The following is a 24,369-nucleotide window of genomic DNA, read 5'->3' on the forward strand; positions in this document are numbered from 1 at the left end:
GTTCTGATAGACAAAAGGGACAGGGTGGACCCAGGGGGACAATGAAAAGGTATTTGGCTCTCACTCTCAGTGACATGGCGAGCCTATGGAGTATGTAATTTCACTTAACTTTTTAGAAGGTCAGTCTGCATATTTTGATGGGAATACACTGTAGGAACAACAGGCAGAAGGAGGGAGCCCGTCACAAGGGTGGTGTGTTTTCCACACAGAGGATAGAGGTGCCTTGGTCCAGTATGCTTGCTGTGAAGGTGGCAAGGAATGGGCAGAAGCTGGAGATATTTTGATGGTAAAGCCAATAAGATTTGCTTACAGGTTTGGTGACTTGAGTCAGATTGCCAGAATCAGTTTGGGCAGGAAGACGAGGAGTTAATTATGGTCATCTAATGTTGGAGCTGCTCTTGCACAAGCCACTGGAAATGCAGAGTAGGTGTTTGGATTCCAGAAGACTTCCGCCCCAGAGATGCACACTGGCGAGTCATGGAAACTGAGGTGGTATTTAAAATGCTGAGGCTGCCAAGATATCAGGAGTGACAGTAGACAGAAAAAGAAGAAAAAGCTGGAGGCCTGGGGCCTGTGTGAGTTTCTTAAGACGTCTGTAGCAAAGTATCACATGGTAGATGGCTTAAAATAGAAATTCATTGTTTCACACTTCAGGGGGCTAGAAATCCAAAATCAAGGTGTCACCAGGGCCATGCTTCCTCTGACACCTCGATGGGATTTCGCATGGCATTCTGCCCTCTTGTCCCTCTGCGTATCTTCTCTTCTTACAAGGACACTAGGCTTACAGCATTAAGTGCTCATGCTAGTCCTGTATGACCTTATCTTAACGAATAACATCTAAAATGACCCTAAATAAGTCCACATTCTCATGTCCTGCAGGCTGCAACTTCAACATGTTTCTTGGTGGGGTGTGGGGGGCAAAATTCAATTTATAGCAGGACCTTTACATTTTCAGGGAAATGAAATGCACCATAAGCATTGTGCCCCCATCCCATTCATGTGTGTAAGCCCTAATCCCCAGCGTGACTGTCATTAGAGATAGGGTCTTTAGGAGGGTAATTAAGGTAAAAGGAGTCATAAGAAGGGAGCCTTATCCCACAGAACTGGGGGCATGGTAAGAAGAGGAAGAGGGAGCAGAGCATGCTATCTCTCTCTGCATGTACACACAGAAAAACAAACAAACAAACAACATGTGAGGACACAATGAGAAGGTGCCCATCTAAAGCCAGGAAGAAATGCCTTACCAGAAACAAATCGTACGGACACCTGAATCTTGGACTATCAGTCTCCAGAACTGTGGGAATGTACATTTCTGTCGTTTAACACAGCCAACCTCAGTATTCTCTTACGGCAGCTCAGCAGACCAATACACTAACCCCCAGTTCCTTTCTTCTCACCAGTCCTAGAATTTCTACTTGCTACTCTGCACGTACTAGGTACTCAGGGCATATTTGCCATTTGATTTTTTGGCACCTGTGTCATCTTCTGCAGGACTCCTAAAATGAGCCTTTGAACAGGAAGGGGAAGACCAAAAAAATCCAACTTTGGACCACTTACCCAAAAAGAGGAAAAGCCACATTTGGAGAGCTGTTATTCTGTGATTAGCAAACCACTGAACTCTCTAATAAGCCTTTAAACTCTGGAGAGATAAAGAAGTGTCATCCTAACAATGGATGAGCAGTTTAAGGATATTAAAATGGCCCCCATGCTCTGATGAAAGATAAAAGGAGGAGTTGCTCAAGCAGTCTCAGATAACTCTTGTGCATGTAATAAGACCATCCATCCTTCTGTGTGTCAGTCTGGGGAGCTGGTGTGGAGTGATAAGCTTCCTGGCTGCTAACAAGCCCGGTGGAAAGGGACCTACCATGCAGCAGATGCTACATACAGACCTGTATGACCTAGTCCTTGACTGGGAGGCTAACTCATGGCCACATTATAGTTGCATATCTCTACTGTATGTACAATGCCCTGTTTCCTTTACCTCATTCTGCCAAGATAAAGGAAACAGGGTATTGTTATGATTTTTTTTTTTTTTTTTTAATGGAGAAAGGAGAAAGTCTTAGAAGGTTGCATTTCTTGCTAGAGGTCAATTTTAACAGTTTGTGAGTTTCCCATCCATTTCTCCCCAGCTTGTCAGATGGCTCTTGGTAGGAAAGGGAACGAGCTCTGGTTTAGCTGTGGTGTGGTGACTCTGTTAAAGATATTCAGCCATGAGGTGCCTGGGTGGCTCAGTGGGTTAAGCAACTTCTTATGGCTCAGGTCATGATCCTGGGGTCCCAGGATCAAACTCCACATCAGGTTCCCTGCTCAGCGTGGAGTCTGCTTCTCCCTCTGCTTCTTCTCCTTCTCCCCCCCACTCATTCTCTTTCAAAAAAAATAAATAAAATCTTTAAAAAAAAAAAAAAAGAATGTTCAGCCATGTACACATGAACGGTTTCCTTCTCTCTGGATAGAAATTTGCTGCTGTCCATTTTCATTTCTCCCTCTATATGTGTGTGAGTGTGTGTGTGTACGTGTGCACGTGTGTGTGTGTGTGTGTGTGTGTGTGCCCACATTTTAATGAGGTTATGTCACCAAGGGAGGCATACGATGTTTCCGTTCTGCAACACTGCCAGCTCTTATATCTGGAGCCTTTCATTTAGAAGCCTTAATACATTATTTCAATTACCTCATCAGGCTTAAGTGGCAGCAAATGGGGGGATTTTTTTTTCTTTCTTTCTAAGGTGAGATTACATTTAAATGATAATAATAAGTGCCAGAGTAATGTGAATGCATACACCAAAAGGGGTGATGCCCTTCCTGGCTGACTGGGTTTCCACTGGGTGCTTGTCATAACTCATCAGCTGTAATCCTTGTGTGGAGCAGAGCAAAGGGACTCCGGAGCTGATGAGAATTCTCTTCAGCAGGCCCGGGTCAGGAGGCTGCCCGACATGTGTCTTGGGGGGCTTGTTTCTGTTAGTTATTGCTGTGATCGGCTCAAGCTCATCATGTTTTGGCAAATGGCATTGACTTCTGTCTCTTTTCCCCCTTCACTCTCTCTATAACCTCCCTTGTTTTCATTGTTTAAAGAGTCTTACCTCTGCAGGGCAGCTCCAACGAGGCCGCGATTCCTTTCTCTAAAAATAGGACGTCTGTTTTATATAAAAGCCCTTTCCACATAGCCTCACCCACGTTTGCTTGTTTTCTTGAGCAAAGGCCAGATTTTAAAATAATTAGTCTAAGATGAGGGAAAGGGAGGGGTACCAATGGTAGGGATGGTTTGTAAAACAAACCCCCAATAACTTGATGTTAATATTTCGTATGTTTTAAAATTGTGAAATGAGCTGAGAGACAAGAGGGCTGGACTGGTAATTCCCTCCATCTAATCTCCTTACTATCTATACATGCAGCTGTATTTTTGGAAATTCTTCGGTTCTTTCGTGTACGTACAAATTCTGAGATTTATCTCTGGATATTTAAAATGATGGCAGTGGCACAGCAGTCTTGAGTACATATCCCGCATTCCTAAGTGTTACAAAGGAATAGCTGAACTGTCCCGAGTGTACTAGCTTTTTGAAGAATGCCTAAGTGTCTTTATTTCATATGGTCAGTGCTTCATATTTTATTTTTAAATAAACATGCTCCATTTATATCTTTGAGAACTTCAATCTTTAATTTTAAAAAATTGATTACTTTTCTTAGTGAGCTCTAAAAATTCTTACATGAGGCTTCACCTCGAGGAAAGCCCACAGATAGCTAGATAGGGCTCCAGAGAAGAGGGAGTGCCGCAGTACATAAGGTGATTAGAGACAGGTACTTTACAATCTTTGCCCTCAAAAATAAGATCATAGGTCTATATAATTTTACTTTTACATAGATCATAGGTCTATGTAATTCCAGCAAAGTCAAAGGAACCAACTTTCTGTTGGTCTAATTTGCAGGACAAAATTCAAAAATTAATAATTTTAAGTCATCTTTAAAGCCCAACTTGAAACAGAATGACCATGTCTGTCATTCCCCGTAGTTCAGTGGCTGGAAACTTATTAGCAGTGGGTGCATTTACATTTGTGCCTTCAAGGAAACAACCCTTGGCAAAATTAATTGAAACCTCCTGGTGAAAATCATCAAAGTCCCGGGTATCTTCGGGTGTAATTTGAGGCTATGCTATTTGAGTTTGGCAAACAAGAAGAATCAGTCCAGTCTGAGAGTTCTTGTTCCCACCTTACTACTCATAAATAAACTCTGCTCTTATACCTAATATATTCAGTACTGGTTTGTGGAATATTGGATTAATGATGAGCAGGCATTAAAATTGTTTGTATTTCAAACTAGCTTCAGATGATCTGGCAAGTTTCAAGCCCTCATTTGGAACAAGCACACTTATCCTATAAAATCATATAACCTCAGGAGGCATTTCTTTTCAAAGGCTAGTGGTACTTCTCAGCCAGACCACTACTTCTTTTTTTATTTCCTGTGCCATTTGAATCTCCGTGGTTTCACTCTCAGTACCAAATGAGAAACAGAAACTTTAGGGGTCATTCCAAATCCTCAAAGTTTGCTGGACACGTTGGCCAGGAAACACACTGGAAGCCAGAAATCTGTGTGTAGAAGCTTTCCTGGAGTCTGTTCTTCGGAATGGCACCTGTGGAAGAAAGAGAGGAGTGTGGCATTAGATAGAAGGAACTCTGAGGTGGTCCTTCAGTATTGTCTGGAATTGAGACAAGGGGTCTGGGTGTTTGTATCCCTACAAAGAGGATCCTCAGGCATTAGACGCAAGCTCCCTAGGGAAGAAATCCCTTGCATTGAGATAATTCTTAGCAAAGAAGGAAGGATTCATAAGGTGTGCCCATGGCAGCTTGGGGAAAAAATGACCCAGGTCCCAAAGGTTATCTAAATGGCGGGTCCTATCATCCCTTTCAGCCTTCATTTCTAAAAGAGTAAAGTTTTCTGAGATGCCAGGTCTTTTCTTTTTTCTTCCTCCTCTAGATCTCTCTCTCTCTCTTTTTTTTTGGGGGGGGGAGTGGGGGTAGGGTGTTTGTTATCGTTTGTGTGCTTGTTCTTTTAATGTTTTGCCTACTTTATCCCAATCCAAAATTAAGATAGATTTGGGAATCCAGAGAATTTCAGTTACTGTTATAATAGGATCACTTAGTTTGCATAAACTGGATGGAATGAGTAGTCACAGGAAAGTATATTTTATAATCTCAGTTAGTCACCGATAGCTTAGAATCAGTTAATGAATGATGGACTATTTGAGCTGAATAGAAGGTAAAAGGTGATCTACTTTTATTCTACCGTTTTCAGATGAACAAACTAAAACCCAAGGGCTTATGTTAACCAACCAAGGGTAAGGAAAAAATAGTAGTGGGGAGGATTGGGTAGACACAGATACACTGATCGTTGACTCTATGAGTTCCTACACAAGGGCTTAACACCAATTACAAGCTGTGTGACCCAGAAGTGCAAATTGTAATAATATCTGAGTTGTGACGTTTGCTGAAAATTAATGGAACTAAAACATAATGGGAAACACAGAGAGCACATAATAAATGTCTTGTGCCCTCACCTCACCTAATCTCTAATTTCCAATTCTGGTATCTGGACTTTACCTCCAAGAACAAAAAAGCATGCTCTGACACTTTTCCGATCACTTTTATAAGTTAAAAACAGCTTACTGATTATTTCATTCTCCCAGAGCTTTTTAACTAACTTTCTTCTCTGTGATGTAACAATTTATATGTTGGTGGTTACCACCTTTCTTTTTTCACATCTTTATATCTTACATATTGTTCTCAGATGAATCTCCCCAACTTAAGGTTCATTAATGTCACTTATTGTGACATTCCCTGCTAATAAAAGCTTCATAGATACCTCTACTACCTATACATAAAATCCACATTCTCTAGGTTTGCATTCAGGGCTTTTTACAATCTGGTCCAATCTGGTTTTCCAATCTTAATACTCATTTACCCTACCTTCCTTCATTAAGTAATGATCGATAACGTACCATATGGCTAGACACCAAAGATGCACTGATAAACAGAATCTACTTTCTTAGAACTTTCAACTTGTGGGTGATTTAATCTTCCCCAGAAGTGTATGACCATTGCCTACTTATCTGATTTAAATTCTGTGATCTCCTTACCTTCAAATATACTCATAACTAAATCTTATGATCTTATCCACATTACCTCTTCCAATTAGAATTCTATACTTCTTCCCAGCTAGTAACTCCCTTTTTTCATTTTGTATTCAACATTTGCAAATTAATCCCTTGTATTATAGTTAATTATATGCATTTTTTAGTCCTTACTGGACTAGACAGTTCTTGAAGACAAGGTGTATGTACAATTCATACTTACACAATCTTAAAGCCTGCCATATTGTTTTGCAAACAGAAGAACCTAAAAAAATATTTAAAAAAAAAGATTCTTGAATGGATATATGTATAATTGCTTCCAATAGTGGTATTGCTGTTCAAACAGGTGATGGAGATTAAACACTGAACTTGTCATCATGAACACAGGATGATGTATGGAAGGACTGTTAAATTACACTATTGTACACCTGAAACTAATTTAATACTGTATGTCACGAACTGGAATTATAATAAAAACCGAAGAAAATGGTTTATCAAAGGATTAACTTAATGGTGTAACGAAAGCAGGGTCTGGTAAACGTTTATAGTGGGGAACAAAGTGGCACTTTTTAGTGCTTCGTGCAGGCGTATTTTGTACGTAAAATTTTGCTTTTGATTGCTGATAAAAGTTCTGTTCTATCGGGGTGCCTGGGTGGTGCAGTCAGTTAAGTGTCGGACTCTTGGTTTCAGCTCAGGTAGTCATATCAGGGTCATGATTCGGGGCTGTGATCTCAGGGTCACGAGATCCAGCCCTGCGTGGAGACCTGCACCAAGCCCCAGTTGGGGCTTCGTGTTCAGTGGAGTCTATTCAGGACTCTTTCTCCCTTTCCATCTGCCCCTCTCCCCACAGTCTGTCTCTCTTGCTCTCTCTCACTCTCCCTCAAATAAAATAAATAAATCTTTAAAAAAAAGTCATGTTCTATAAATGTGAATAAATTTTTATATCACTAATATACTAAATTCACCATTAATACACTTTTTAAAAGAAGTTAATGTTAACAGTTTCATCATTCATTGCCATCTCAAAAATGGTATCTGCTGCTTTTGCATTAAGAATACTGTCTAGGAAATGTGACTTAATTACTAGGTTAAAAAGAGAAAGTCTGCTACGTATGTACAGTTTAGTCACCATAACTTAGAAATTATAATTGGACCAGAAATCCAAAAGCACAAGGGGTAAGAGACTAAGGACAGCTGAAAATTCAGTATGACCATCTTCCTTATGAAATTATTAATGCTACCACATGCAGTAGATAAGCTCATTAGCTGGAAAAGAGCTAAACTTTTTGGTATAATAAAAATCATACTTTTATGACTTAATGATAACCTCAATATTGTAAAACGCAATTTAGAAAATATATGTGTAAGCAAATGTATGACCACAACATCAGATGATGTATCTAGGTTTGAGAGTGGTAGGGTTATTTTATTTTTATAGAGATCTTAATTATTATGAAGTTATTTTCATTATGTCATTTCAAATAATTTTTCATTTTTTTTTAAATTTTTCAACAGTTCTCTGACATTGTACCTGTTCTGCCTTGAATATTTTCTGTAAACCATTTGAGATACTTCTAGCCATTAAACAAGAAGAATGTCTGAGTTGCTTGAGTCTTTATTGTTTTTCTTTTCTTATCGCTAGCTACTCAAGAATCCAGCAAGTATTTTTCTTATCTTTAAAGCCAGAGCCTTGTTAATACTACTACATAGTTGCAAATGCAAACACTATCAGGTACTTGTCAAAGCATTTCAATCTAAGCACAATAAGGAAATTATAAAGGGAAGCCATTCGAACACCGACAAATCAAACCCTTCCTCTAAGGGGTTTCTTCAGAGTGGGGGTAAAAAAGCAACTTTATAGAGTTTATAATTAGATTGGCTGATTACATAAAAAACAATAGTATTTTTATACTTTAAGAAATGGTTGGGTTAGATTTAAACACCTCCCAATGTCCAACTTCACTTAAAAAAAAAAAAAAAAAAAAAAAAAGCAAATGAGTTGGCCTGAATGCTAAGAACTGTCTGGATTTGTGCAGAGCAACTTGGCCCTTATTTAAAGCCATGTGGTAATGACATTAAAGCATTCAACGGCAGAGGTGGGGAGGTTGGGAGAAAAGAAAAGAAAACACTGCGGTATCAGGAGAGGAAGCCAGGCAGTCTGCTGCGGACAGGAACGGAGCAAAGGGTCAAAAGGCTTCTCCAGGATTGTTTGACCTTTGAAGAGTCAATAAACTCCTCAGAATAAAGGGTGGAAGTGAACATAAGCCTTCCTTTCAGAGCTTCCAATTCCTAACCTTCTATAGCTCCAAAGATTATTGAGAAGATGAAGAAACTCAAGTGGGCAGAGTCTTCCCCAAATTTCTGAGACCCTGGGTTGCGGGGAGTTGGGGGGGAGGCAATATTTATTGCCAGAGCTTCCAACACACTGTGGAAGGTGTATGGAGCTACATTAAAGAGAGCACATTAGAACAACAACAACAAAAACAGAAATAACAAAACTTGTATAGTGAACAGAAGGAACTCTTTCAGTCTATTGCTGTGTTTTTGTGTTAAGTGAATCTCCTACATTTGTATTGTTTGACCCTCTGCTTGGGGATGTGTGGTTTAACACTGCAGCTGTAAGTTGATTTTTGCAATGCAAATAATGCAGCAATTGAACCGAGAGAATCAAGTGACATTAATTGAACATCATCCCCACCCCCCCCAATTCCAGGAGAGAGCTTAATCCATTTTTAGAGATGATAAAATTGAAAATCACATAGGGGAAGAGCTAATAAGTGAAGGTAGCAGAATTTAAGCCTCATTCACTTGACTGCAAAGAAGATAATCTTTAACTATAGCATGAGGGAGAATGATTCAAGGAAGCTATACCTGGCTATAGATAACCATCTGGTAGCTAGAATACTTTGGCTGAACTGTCAGAAACCCGACTCAGACAGTGGACACATGTAAGAATGTTGGGATTAAATTAGCTTTAGTTAAGGCGGGATCCACGGGCTCCTACAGTATCACTAGGGCTCCGTCTCTGTGTTTTGGTCACAGAGTTTGTGATTGCACTGCACTTCTTGCAGATAGATTCTCTATGGCAATTAAGAAGGCTTTTAACAGCACTAGATTTATACCCTCTAGTTTTTGCACTGCAAAGAGAACTCTCTCCTGGTGTCTGCACATCATGGAATTCAGGATTCTCTAAATTCCAGGTGCTTCTTTCCTGCTGTGGTTCAGGGAGAGATATGTAAAAGAAAACAAAACAAAGGACAACCACAACAAGAAAAACAAAATTGTCCACTGGGCCAGTTATCAATTTACCCAAATCTATTACACTTCACTACCCATTCTTTGAAAATAGAGTTGGGCCCCTTTAAATGAATATCCTTTGCCAACTGGCACACTAGGAAGCTCTGTCAGTGGACAGTATGGAAAAAACATTGCAGGGAGATGGGATTATCCTTTCTTGTTGTGTTGTGCTGGCTCAGCTGGCCCCTGCAGAGTGCCGCTTTTCCAGCACCCAGATCTTCAAGCACAAGCAGCTTCTCTCCTGCCCAGTACCCAGCTCTTCCAATGCACACTGGTCAGCGGCACCCCGCAGCAGGCAGCTTTTCCCAGCAACCCCTTGGAAAGTTTTAGAATGGGATGTTTCTGTCAAGAGACCACCTACGCATGGATTTTGCTTTGTTCAGTAGCCAGCAAGGTAGATTGACAGCAAGTTCTATCTGTGAGACATCACAGTGACTTCTACAGCTGTGAATTCCCCAGTAAGGTTCAGATGGCAGCTCTTGGGATGGGGGAGGGGCTATTCTTTGGTTACTGGATCTCAGTTCTAGGCAAATTAATTTTCTAGTGTGGCCATAATGAATTACCACAAACTTGGGGCTTAAAAACAAAAATTTATCCTTTCAAAGTTCTGGAGTTCCGAAGCCTAAACTCAAGGTATTGGCATGATTGGCCCTTTTTGGAAGCTCAAAGAGAGAAATCTTCCCATATCTCTTCCTTCTTCCCATACTGCTTTCGGTGGTTGTCCACAATCCTATGCATTCTTTGGCTTGTAGCTACAACACGTCAACCTCTATCTCCACGTTCACATGGCATTGCCTTTTCTGCAAATGACTTTACCAGATCTTCTTAAAAATATATCTGTCATTAGATTTGGAGCCCACTCTAATCTATAAGGCCTCCTCTTAAATTAATTTATTATATTCATAAATACCTGATTTCCAAAGAAGGTCACATTCTGAGGTTTAAGGTGGACATGATTATTCAACCTAGTACACCAGAGAATGTGCTCCTTCTTATAAGTGCTCCTAATTCTCTAGGGTTCTCTTCCTTCTTATTAGCTATTCTTTTTTTTTTTTTTAATTTTATTTATTTATTTGACAGGCAGAGATCACAAGTAGGCAGAGAGGCAGGCAGAGAGAGAGGAGGAAACAGGCTCCCCGCTGAGCAGAGAGCCCAATGTGGGGCTCGATCCCAGGACCCTGAGATCATGACCCGAGCCGAAGGCAGAGGCTCTAGCCCACTGAGCCACCCAGGCGCCCCCTTATTAGCTATTCTTTTCTTACTCCAGTACTAGATCATTCTTTATATTAAACTTTTCTCATTCAAATAACTGTGTGGTGGTTTCTGTCTCCTGAATGGAGTTTGAGCACCTTTTCAGAGCAAAGGAATAGAGAAGGTAAATTATTTAAAAGAAATAAGGATTGCTGAGCAAAGAAATATAGCATATATATATATATATATATATATTCTACCTTTTTTTTTTTTTTTAAAGATTTTATTTATTTATTTAACAGACCGGGATCACAAGTAGGCAGAGAGACAGGCAGAGAGAGAGGAAGAGAAGCAGGCTTTCCGCTGAGCAGAGAGCCCGATGCGGGGCTTGATCCCAGAACCCTGGGATCATGACCTGATCTGAAGGCAGAGGCCTTAACCCACTGAGCCACCCAGACGCCCCCTCCACCATTGTTAATATCAAGGATCAGAGAGATTTGTTCAGATAGCAAAAAGTATAAACAATGACTTTCTATACAGTGGGCATTTAATAATGTTATCCAGTGGTTAATGTTGCACAGTGGGACTTTCATATCTTCCATTACAGTATATCTTTGGGCAAGAATGTTATGTTTTTTAGTGATTTTTTTTAACTGAATCTCTGAAGGAAAAACATAGTTCTATAATATTACCATTGATTTCCTAGAAAACAGTCCTTTACCAAACCTAGTAGAGCTTCAATTTTCCTTTCCTTTCATATCTTTGGGTTCTGCCTATTAGTTTGTATTTAACTTTACTGTTTTTAGAACCATGGGTCTATATCAATCACATATACCTTCATAACTTATGTTGCCTAGAACATACTGGGTGCTTAGTAATTATCTCTCAAATAAATGAATTTTCTCAAATCCTAATAGATAATTTATTGAGTGTTTACTCTGTATAGGCAATGTTTGCAGTGCTTTCTAATCATCTGCTTAATACAGCAATCATTGGAGGTAGGCACAATCAGCATCATTGTTTCATACATAAGGAAAGAGGCTCAGAGAGGTTAAGAACCCTCCTCAAGGCGACTCAGCTCACAAGTGGTGGAAATGAAGTTGAACCAGGTCAAGGTAGCGGCAAAGTCCATAGGCTTGACCTATGATACTTGACAGTACCATGCTGCTCCTGTTTCTCCAAGTAGAAAATATTCACATGGATTAAAATAACATTGTTTCTCACCATATAAGGCATAATTTGGCATTAATAACTGGCATCACATAATAATTATTGGTAGTGAATTTTAGAAATTGATACTAAATTCATTGTATCATCCCACTGCACTAAGCTAAGTGTAACACAAAGAAACACTGCTGATGATCCACAAGTATAATTTTAAAAATATTGCTAATAGGGAAAACCTGAGTAGTACAGAAGTTGCAAAGTGCACGTGGTCTCTCAGATCTTATTCCACAAAGAACCTGGATTGCACACACCCTGGCAAATGTTCTCATGGAGAGGGACCCCATTACCTTTGTATAAAACTCTGAAACCCCATGAGCATAATTCACTGTTCAAAAGACCATGTGTGATTAGACTGACTTTACATCTGACCAAGGGTCCTGAGCTGGATCGAATCAATCACAACCTTTATACCTGGAATTGAATTGACTTACTTCATTCAAAAAATCTTAATGTGCAGGTACAATTTTAGATTCTTTGAATATATTGGTGTTAAAGACAATAGATGCCTATTTCTTGAAAGTTTGCATTCTTTGTTCCATAATATCTCACTCTGGTTGGTTTGTCCCTACATCAGAACTTTTATCTTTACCATTTGTGTTAATAAATATTTATTTGATTGTGAGCAGTAGACACCATCTTGACTACATTGGCCAAAATGAGAATTTTTGAGGAGAATTATTGAGGTGTAACTCATGCGTGGAAGGGAGGGCCAAAACTAGCAGGAATCTCTGCAGGGACCACAGAAGCAGTGCTTGTGAGCTTTCTCTTTAGAGAACTATTAAGATGACAAGTTTCTAAGACTTTTAGGGCTCTCTGTTCTTCCAAGCAAACCCCAGCTCCTCAGGGAAGAGAATATGAATATCCCAAGTTGTTAGGTGTCCCTGCCCCTAGATATGTTGCTTCTGGACAGGGTGGTGGCACAATGTAACTAGTATTGTAGTTGTCAGCCTTACCCCCTTCCACCAATCACCTGTTCTGTTGACTCTAGTCAAGTACGCAGCTGGAAGAGTTGAGGTCCTAGGCTAGAATTCCTATTCTGCCCCTTATGTATGTGTGACTTGGGGACAAATTAACCAACCGAAGTCTTAGTCATTATATCTGAAAAGTGACAAAATAACAGTTGAAGTTCTCTATTCTTTATTCAAAAAATAACTCTCTTCAAAACCAAGTTATTAATCCTACCTCTTCTCTCTGATTCTGGTCTTTTTATGCTGTTGAGACACACACAGTAATTAAGAGTGGGTTCTCTGCTGCCAGATTGTCTCTTCTGAATCCTGACTCTTCCATTTGTCAGTCTTAGGACCTAACACACCTTCTTTAATTCTCTAAGCCCAGTTTCTCCAATAACAATCCCAAATGGGATCACTGCATGGGATCTACTGTCCTGGTTTGCCCTGAAGGCATGAGACTTCCAGTGCTAGAAGCAAACCTGAATGGCTGGACATCAAACATAACATCTACCTCAATGGACTGCCATAAACATTAAATGAGAATGTGTGGATTTAATCCTTTGAACAGTACCAAACATAAAGCAAATACCCAAGAAGCATTAGCTATTATTACCATCAATTTATTATTAATCTTATTTGTAGCTATTATATAAATACTCATTTTAGGTGAATAACTAGAATATATATGTATAATTATATATATATCTGTAACTATCTAGCTATGTACTATCTTTAGGGTATATATATATAGAGAGAGAGAGAAAGAGAGAGAGAGAATATATTCTAAAAAGATAGTTGTAGATATAGATGGATAGATGTATTATTTCTATGTATAATTATAGATAGAAATATATATATATATATATATATAAAGAATCTATGATTTGGGGGACTTATTTGGCATTTATTTATTTATTTATTTATTTATTTTTAAAGATTTTATTTATTTATTTGACAGACAGAGATCACAAGTAGGCAGAGAGGCAGGCAGAGAGAGAGAGGAGGAAGCAGGCTCCCCGCTGAGCAGAGAGCCCGATGTGGGGCGTGGGATCATGACCTGAGCTGAAGGCAGAGGCTTTAACCCACTGAGCCACCCAGGCACCCCTTATTTGGTATTTGAACACAGCTCCTTTTCTTAAAGAACTATCAGGTTTAGAGATAAAAAAGATGAACATATACGTACCTGTAGTATCAGGAAAGTGTGTGTGTGTGTTTATCCACGCAGGAAAGATAAAACTGCATGAGGGAAATATAAGCAAAGCATTTTAGAAAGGATCAATACGTGAGAGCTAAGATCATTGTCAGGAGTGTGAGGACCCAGGGGCACTGGTGCTCCTGTTTCTGGTATGGCCTATCTCCAGGGCATGAAGTGCAGAAGTGACATTCGTTGGAAGTGTGAGCAGGAAGTAGGAAGGTAACAATGAGGAGTGGGCTCTGTGTGATGTTCCAAGAGGGTGCAGGAGGTTAATGGAAACTTCTGTTCCAGTTGATGAGGTAGGAAAACTATTAAGGCCCTGGCCAGAGTCAGAAAGAGGAATAAAAAGGCAAGATACCATTATGGAAAGAAAAGAAATTTAAGATTCAACACTTAAGTTGACTATAATATAACCAACTATTGATAAATTATTATCATCTGTGTATACATTTCAAGTCTTTATAAATGTGTACAACCACATATTTAACATTTGTATTAATACTCTATGACTTCTTTTTAGCCATCATCTAACACATCATCAACTATTTGTGAATAATTAAATCATCAAATCTGTATATATCAAATCTTTATAGATGTACTTATGGCACATACTCAAAATGCTATTTGGTACTTTATGAATTGCTTTATTATTAATCATTTTTTCAATTAAAACATACTTGTTTGTTTACTTTGAGATCACAAGTAGGCAGAGAGGCAGGCAGAGAGAGAGGGGGAAGCAGGCTCCCTGCTGAGCAGAGAGCCTGATGTGGGGTTTGATCCCAGGACCCTGAGATCATGACCTGAGCACAGAAGGCAGAGGCTTAACCCACTGAGCCACCGAGGCACCCTGGAGTACATATTTGTAAGGGCTTTTTTTTTTTTTTTTCCCCTTTTTTGATTGTTTTGAATTCTGTCAGCGTCTGGTGTTCAGTTCAACTTCAAGTCAATTCATCATTCAACTTGACATCTCAGGAAGAGATAGTTCATTTATTTCCCTTGCCTTAATGAAGACTTTCTTTTTAAAATATGAGATTATTGCTGCCTAAAGATAAACAGATGAAATTTTAACAGGATCCAAAAGAAATGACTTTGTTTTCTGAAGGATGAGTAAGTTTTCTTCAATAGAGAAATTATAAGAAAATTTCATCACCCTTAATGGAAGCAAGAAGACTTGCAAGGTACGTAGCTATACAGTAATGTAACTTCATACCTCATAAATCATAATCTAAAACATCCACTCTTTTTAATTGCCCCATTAAATAATTAAGTTTGACTTAAGGAGAAAGTCACACCTCATCCTGGAAGAACTCCAGTGTAGACAGGCTAAATATTTGTTTAATGAATACCTATCTTTATAGAGTTAACTGCTTTCAACACTTAAGACTGTGCTAGTGGGTATTTTTAGTCACTTGAAATAGTTCACCCAGTGATTTATATCAGATTAATGAGTGGCTGTAATTTCCTCTTGTTAATTAAAAACTAAAAAAAAGAAGCATTTTTCATATAATTATGCATTCAATAAAAGATTGGTCAAAAGAGTCTGCTGCTTTTTTCATCATCAGAAATGTAGACTTTTAGCATAAAATGAAAACTGAAAGTCATCTATGTAGATTCCAATTTTTTAAGCTATAGAAATATTTATTTTTACAAATGAGATCTTATTCAGAGCCCCATTATACAGAGGATTTTTATGTTTAACATAAGACTGTGACCCAGCAGCAGAAATCCATTGTGAAAACCATCACCAAGATACGGCCTTTCTCATTCTTAGTTCCAAACATCAAGACTTGTGCTAGTCTCAGAGTTTTTTCACACTAATCTTCCTAAATATTTCCTTTTATTTCATTCGTCCTATCTTCTGATGTTAGACTGCTTGCTCACTGAGGTCCCCAAGAACTGTCAAGATCCCTTCTTGTTGTTTATTGTTGATGTTCATGGCAAACATAATAATCACTCTCTGAATCCTGAGGTGTGGAAAACCTCTCGCCCTTTCTTGGTCAACTCTGGCATCATCCTGAATGGGAGGCCCTGGATTTACCTTGGATGCATTTCTGTGGGAGTCATTGCAACCACACAGATGTCACATATTAAGTAACCACTTCAAAGGATAGAGGGAGAGCTTGCTACCTCTGTCTTTATTCCAATATTAGGAAGACATTCCAGAGAGAGTGGTTAGAATGACAAAACATTACACTCCTTCTGTATATTAACTCTTTTTTTTATTTCCTTCTCATTGATTCAGCAGACATTTATAATATATCTTTTTGATAGGAATATTGAGCTAGCAATTTTATGGATAAACTCATGCAATCTCTACCAACAAAGGGACCAGATATGTTTCTAATAACACTGTTCTCTAGTAAGTGGCACAGGGCCTGTGACAAGATCCATAATCGTTTGTTAGACCAAAACAATGCATAGCTGAAGGAGGTAGTGTAGAAAGAAGGAATAACAGACGCAACAAAAATTCTGTTCTCTGTCATGGAGGAAATTTTGTGTGTAAAACTTTGCTTAATCCCTCAGCAATTCTATTTCAGAATTATTCCAAATTTAGTTGTGAAGGAACTCCAGTTCATTAAGTTGGTGTGACTTATCTGAGTTCATGCACCAGGACAAGAATCCAAGTGAGTCTGAACAGGAAGATACAGTCCATGTTGCTTTGGGATTGTTGTTTCTCAAACATTTTGGGGAAATACACAATTTGTATAAGAAATACAACAGATATATAACATGATACAAATTAACTCAATATTTTAAAGATGTAACAGGAAACTTCATATATTTTTGGCATCAGTCTATTTCCTCTAAGCTATATTCATAGATTTCTGTCATTCAGTTTCCTTCTGTGGAATAATTTGAGGAATATTGACTCTGCTACATTGTCTCATTAAAATAAAAAAATATATATAAATGTACTCTCTGATGGTTAAATACAAGATACAGCATGGGACTGAAGTGTTGCATATATACACAAGCAGTTTGCACCTCAAATATTGAATAGTCTTTCAAAGTTTGTTTTGGGGAAGATGAGCCAGAGATGCTGGGATATTCTTCCTATTGCCAGGATCTCATACTTTCAGTCAGAGAAAAAAGAAGTACTGAAATTAGATTATCTTGATTACTTCCTTCTGAAGCTACTTTGGAGCCTGTTGTTCCTGTTTGTTGGGTGCTGCTGCTACGTTTACTCAGCAACATTCTCAGGGACTAGAAGTGAGACACGTGACCAGGAACAAAAGACCATTTATATACATTATACTTAACAATATGCAACTTATACCAAGGTGTTCTTACAACTACAATCATAGACTGAAGTGATTTCTTAAACATCATCCCTGAATGAGTCATTCGTTCAGAAGAAGTCAACACAGTGAGAACATCCATAACCAACCGTCTCTCTCAGTTTGTGAACCTCCGTCAACTCAGCTAACTTGCATAGCCTCATCTACTTGAATGCCAAGCAATTTATATATCCTGTCGAGCAGGGTGGAAACATGCCTTACAAAGAACACTGCTGTGTTAAGAACTGTTTGTATAGCAGGGTCTAGTGGAGAACCTCAAAATGGAAGGCAGCTATGCTCACCACTATGCCGCCAATGCGAGAACCTCAAAATGGAAACCCGTTTTACTCTTGTAGCCACAGAAAGCTTCTTGGACCAGCCTTTCTATCTGCTGAAGACAACTGATAAGAGATTTATATTTCTACCAACAGACAAAGGTGCTTTTGTGTTGTGACCTGCTGATGTACAAGTTGAAGGCATGGCAGAGAAAACAAAGACTTATATATGTGCTGTCCAATATGGCAGCCACTGGCTACCTGTGTCTATTGAGTATCTGAAATGTGCTTAGTGCTACATATTTAAAAGATCAAACTTTGGAAATATGAGTTATATAAAGTATGTTATTACAATTTACTTTACCTACTTATTTTTCCTCTTTTCAGTATGGCTACTAGAAGATTTAAAATTACATTATCTCTAGTGGAAGGGTTACATTAGATTATAAAGAATGTGTGTGCAATTGTGTCATTTTCTAGGTGAGATGCTTAACCCATCACTGAAAGAGTCACATACATTCAAATTTACCATTCACATTTTGAGTGTAAAAGCAGAATTATTCATAAACATACCAGAACAACAAGCATAAGTTAAGAACAAGGGGTTCCATTCTGTTCAACATGAATCCAACATGAGATGAAACTCTTGACATTCTAGTTGTTCAGACTACCAATCAAGGACATGGTCTCATTTAACTGGTGAGCCACGTTTATGAGAATGTTAACTTTCCAAACCAACAGACATAACTGACATCAGGATGTGATCAGTTCCATTTGTTCACTATTTCACTATTGTACACATAGCACATTGATGAATGAATGTTTGTTAAATAATGAGTGAATAAATAGATACAATTACTCCATTTCAAGTATTCAATAATGTGAGTTTTTATTGCCATATTCTCATATTTTTTGTCTTTAGAAAGGATTTTGCAAATGCCTACTTTGTCGTTCAAATTAATACATGTGGTTTAATAAAGCTATTTTTCATAAATTAGTTGTTTTAAAAATTGTTATGTTCTATTTAAACTTTTGTATTTTACTCCTAAACCTACCAAATATTGACAATCACTTTGAAGGAATCTCAACCAGATTTATTTATAGATATACTGATAAATATGTGCTTTTAAATATTGTATATAAAATTAGCATGATGATGCAAGCCTAAACTATTTTTTCAATTAAAATTTTTCAAATTGTTATGGTCACAGGCTAAGTTCTTTAAATATAATATTTATTTAAATGATCAAATATGCAAATTCTTCCACTCTTTGGTCATCTCAACTCCTATATTTAATTCTAAATCTTCCCTCTATGAAAGATGCTTACTACTAAGGAAATGATTATATCATTGTTAAATATTTGGGGCAATACCTGTGCAGATAGACTCCATGCTAATAGATCTATCAGCTGAGATTTTGCTTGATTTCTTGCTGGCAATGCTAATGGAAACAACTGACCTAAAGGAGGAATGAGGTGGAAAATCCTACTTCATGTGATGTGATATCATTGTCCACATAGCTGTGTAGTTCACCCCAGGGCTGATTACAAAATTCATGGAGCTCAGTGCGAGATAAAAGTGCAGGATGCGTTTTCAAAGAACTTCAAGACCAATTTGGTGAGAACAGCGCTTTCATCCAAGTGTAGGACCCTACTCAAGGACCTTGTATGATTGCATGGGTTCCATGCCTCACTCATGTCTTTGTTCAGGTTTAGATTCTGCAACTCCCACTTCAGCTGCATGGTTGAATTTCATATTTAGGTGACTTTATGTGACTCAAATGTGTTTTTACTGAGCTCTGAAAACCTTTGATCATGAGAACACACGGCTTCTATTTTGCTTTATTTTGGTAAAATTTTCCCCCCCTGGTAGATCATACAACTCTACATATAAAACTATCTCAGTTTTTACATATTTCTCATATTTATTTTTCTCACTGAATCATAGTTTTAATGCCATCCTTTTCAAAGGCCTGGCATCTATCATTCCTTCTTGCTGTGATCACGCTTAAAGCTCTGAAGAAAGTCCGAGGAAATGATTGACCTAATCTTGATTTTATCAGCTTTTTCTCTCCTCTCACCTCTTTCATAGTCTCTATTCTTTCTTTGTCTTTATTCTCTCCTTCTGGTCCTTCTGCAAATGTGTATTGCACAGAAGCTGCTTTACAAGTGCCATAAAAGATGCTGAAGCAATTAAAAAAAATATTTTCAGAGAGAGAACATATAAGTAGGGGAAAGGGCAGAGGGAGAGAGGGAGAAAATCCTCATACAGACTCCCCGCTGAGTGCAGGGCCCAACATGAGGCTCAGTCCCAGGGCCCCAATATCATGACCCAAAACCACTAGTCAGCAGCCCAACCAACTAAACCACCCTGGCACTCCTCTGTTCTTTATTTTTAACACTAAACCTTATATTACTCTTTGTTGCTGTTGAACTGAGAATATACATTGTAACAGAGCAACAAAATATAATATAAATATATGTAATATATAATATTTATATATATTATATTATATATAAAATGTTTATATATATAATATAATATAAGAAAGTAAAATCATTTCTTAAAAATAAATTTTAAAAAATTGAACTCATGTCTTTCTAATGCTTTGCAATGCCCATTTCAGCTATTAACAGAAATAGTACCAGAGGATCTATGGTGTTAGGTATTTTTCTCTTTAGAATCTGATCCAAGAAGTAGTGTTGAAAGTTTGGACTGAGGTAATCCAAGGCATGAAATGAGACTACACATTCATTTTAGCAATCTCAGTCATTTGGAAAGGTGTGTAAATTCACATGTGTGGGGTTGACAGAAATTGGTCAGAAATCTTCACACTTGCATATGTTGGACAATACTTTGTCTTAGTCTCATTAAGTGCTCACAGTGTTTTCAAAATGAAGAGGAAATGAGATTATTTGGTTAGTATTTTGCCACATCCAGCAAAGTTGAAAGTGTACCTTACATAAATGTGTTTCATCACTTTGGGAAGAATACTGCTTTTTGCTAATTTATATGTATAGTAAAATAAATTTGGGAACAATGCTACGCTTGCAGATATTCATCAGCCTGTAGCACAGGAAGCTGAGTCCTCCTATCATAGCTTGTCTGGAATATAACTGGGTCAGATCCTATAGCAAGAATGAAATTCATCATGTTGCCACTGGAGAAGTCTATCAATGTCTTCATTTGTTTCATGATGGCCTTGCCTGATCAAACCCATTTGAATCTAAAATTTTCTAATTCCTAGGACTGACATGATGACGGGAAACAGCTGGTAAAAGGTCCCAAGACGCCTTATGCTCTTTCATGTAATTACAGGCAGTTTTCTAAAACTATTCAAAGGGATTACTTACAATTATAGTTCATTATGACATCATAGATTTTTTTCCCCCTAGAGTGGATAGTTAAAATGTATAGCATTCTTACTGGGGAGATATTAATACCAATTTTATTTTCAAGAACAAATTACAAAAACATTTAAGGCAGCATAAACCGAACTATATTAGATTTATTCTTTCCTTGTATTCAGGGAGGAATTATTATAAAGTTAAGATTACATGTATGTATATTGAAAAATTCATGGCCTGCCACCATAACACACAGCCAATCAATCAAAAGTATTTTTCTTTTGTGCAAATGACTTCACATGTTATATATTAACTTGAATGATTTTTACATCAACCATACGAGGTGGAAATAGCTGATATTTTATTTGATAAAACTGATTCTCAGTCTTTTGTTATTTGCTTATGATAAGAGATATGGTCAGTAGAGGTAAAGACAGAGTGTCTAATTCCAAATTGATTTTTTTTTTTACTTTAATAAGGACTAGAAAAGTAATATTTTTTGAAGGTCATTCTTACAGCAGGATATTCTTTAGTGCTCTATAGATGGAGTTTACTACATACTCACTGTGACTGGATTTCATAAATAGTTTTATAAAAATTGAATTATCTGTCTCATTATCCATATTAAATCATAGAAAACTTAAATACAAGTTATCAAGAAAGAAAAGATATCATATTTTAATTCAACTTTATCTAAAATTAGATAAGGATAGACTAAATGCTGAGCATTTATTTCAATCAAAAACATTTTGTTGCAAGAAAAAAAAACTGATTCAGGTGGTTTATACTAAAAAAGGAAAAACATCAGAACATATGGGTCTTTTTTTTTTTTTCACAATCTTAGGACAGGAAATGTAAAATTAAATCTGAGACAAAACTCAGCTCTGATCATCTTTTTATGTCTGCTGTGCTTCCGCTTATTGATGACCATTCTCTCTCTACTTTCTGTGTATGTGATTGCAGGAAAGGCCCTGATAGTAACCAATTAGAAAGGCCGACGTAGCGTACTTGAACCCCATTTAAAACATATTTGCACGGAAAACTATGATTGACGAAATCCAGCCATGTTTCCCTTTCTCTGTAATGGAAAGTTCAGGGTTATACACAGGAAATGTGATGACCAACTCTTGTTTCTATGGTGTAGAGCAGGGGGAAGCTTACCACAGGTATTTATTGAATAAATAGACTCTCCAGAAGTACCTATTACAGCATAATATTCTATGAATTGCAAAATTACTCTAGATCAGTTTCTTTGCTACTTTCAAAGATTTTTTTTTAACTCATTTAAATTTGAATGCCGTCAAAAAGGAAAAGCATTTTATTTCTGTTTTGTTTCTTTACTGTATTACATTTCACTTGATAATACTAACTCATACCATATTTTAAATATTGTATAGAACTCAGTCAGTGCTTGGATCAAGTGAGTAAAAAATACTATTTAAGGCAATACACATATAATAATACAATGTTAGGACCTTCAGGCAATTAAAAAAAAAAAAGTGAATCAGGTGAGGATTCTTTACTCTATAAAGATTTGTTTATTTTTAGTGATGTAATCTTACAAACATACTAGTCATGATCAATTCAATATTCATTGTTGTCATTTGCGATTATAATTTACAATTGTTATCTACAGTTTTAAAACACCCTGAAGGTAGTAACTGATTTATACCCAGAGATGGCCAGTTAGCTATCCAAAATTCAGTTTCCCTTTCTTTAGGAACAGATTTTTATGTTGCTGGAGGTAACCAAAAGCCTAAAGATATCATTTTCTGTTCCTTGCTTGGGTAGGAGTGGCCAGCGACATGTAAGCACAACCATGAGTGGGATTTTGGAGAAAATTCTTTAAAAGTGGTCTCACTGATGTTTCCACTCTGCCTGTGACTGAGTAACTGGTCGTGAGTGGGCTTATCCCCTTGCTACTCTAAACTGTACCATAAACTGATACATTAAAAGCTGTGGCAGACAGCTTTTCTAATACATTGAACAACAGACAGAGCAGGAATGTGACCCTTCAGAGAAGAGAACACAGGAAATGACTACCCCATTCTCTAGAATAAGAGACACACCCTGGGACGCAGGACACAACTCAGATGGACTAGATCAACCCTTACAAAGAATAAAGGATCAAAGGGTCTCTCAGTAATTTATTTTCTATAAAAACAAAATTTAACACCTTTTGAAGATTAGCGGCACAATCCAAACACCTGTAACATCTAGTGCAAAATAAAAAGCTCCTAGTCATATGAAGAAGCAGAAAATTGTGTTCCATAGTAGAAATGGAAAATTGGTGAAACAGAAAAAGAAACAAATGACTGATGACAGGTATTTTTTAAAACAGGCTAAGGGAATTATAAAGCCCCAGCAGAATAGATAGAAGAGCAAGAAGAAGCACAAGAAGGAGAGAGGGGGAAGGAAAGAGATTACTACCGATTCCATGTACATTAAAATGGTAATAAAAAGATGATAAACAACTTTATGGCAGTCAACCCAACAGTCTGGATGAAATGAGCAAACTGTTGAAAATTAAAACCTACTCAACTGACAAAGATAAAAATAGAAAATCTTAATATCCTTATAGATATTAAATAAATTGAATTTGTAATAAAAACCTTCCAGAAAAAACTCCAGGCCCAGATGGCTTCAATAAGAAATTCTATCAAACATTTAAAGAAAGGCAATAGCAATCTTACACAAACTCTTTCAAATATAGAGGAAGAAAATATACTTCTAACATTTGGAAGGGAGGAAGGAAAAAATGAAGGAAGGAAGGGGGAAAAGGGAGAAAAAAAGAAAGAAAGAAAAGTTAACTATAAGACCATATCCCTCATGAATATCAATACATTTGGCAAAATGTATGCCAGATTTCTGGACAATGAAAAAAATATATATATATATGCACACATACACACACACTTAGACATTGCCAAGAGAAATTAAAAACAATCTTAAAAATAGAGAGATATACTATGTTTATAGATTGGAAAATTTAATATTGCAACAGGTCAATACTCTTCAAATTGAAATCTAGATTGAATTAAACCCCAATAAAAATCTCAATAGGCTAGTATTTTGTTTTGCTTTGTTTTTTTTCAAAACTTGACAAATTAATTTTAAAGCAGGGAAATGAGAAGAACCTAGATTTTATAAAGGAAACCACAGGAAAATGATTTTGCAAATTTATGGCAAACAAAGATTGTTGAACAACAAACACATGAGCCTCACAAAAAGTAACCTGAACTTCATTAAAATTAAAAGACATCATTAAGGAAATGAAGAAAGAAGCCAAGGACTTAAGAAAACATTTGAAATGTTCATATCTAACAAAGGACTTGTACTTAGAATACATAAATAGCTACAACAAATCCATAAGTAAATATTCAAATAGTTAATTTTAAAAAATAGTTAAAAGACTAAATAACTTCACAGAAAGTGTACAGGTGGCTAACAATCACATGAAATGTATCACTCATCATCAGAGGATTGCAGA

This window comes from Mustela lutreola, chromosome 7 (assembly GCF_030435805.1).
Source record: "Mustela lutreola isolate mMusLut2 chromosome 7, mMusLut2.pri, whole genome shotgun sequence".
Taxonomy (NCBI): Eukaryota; Metazoa; Chordata; class Mammalia; order Carnivora; family Mustelidae; genus Mustela; species Mustela lutreola.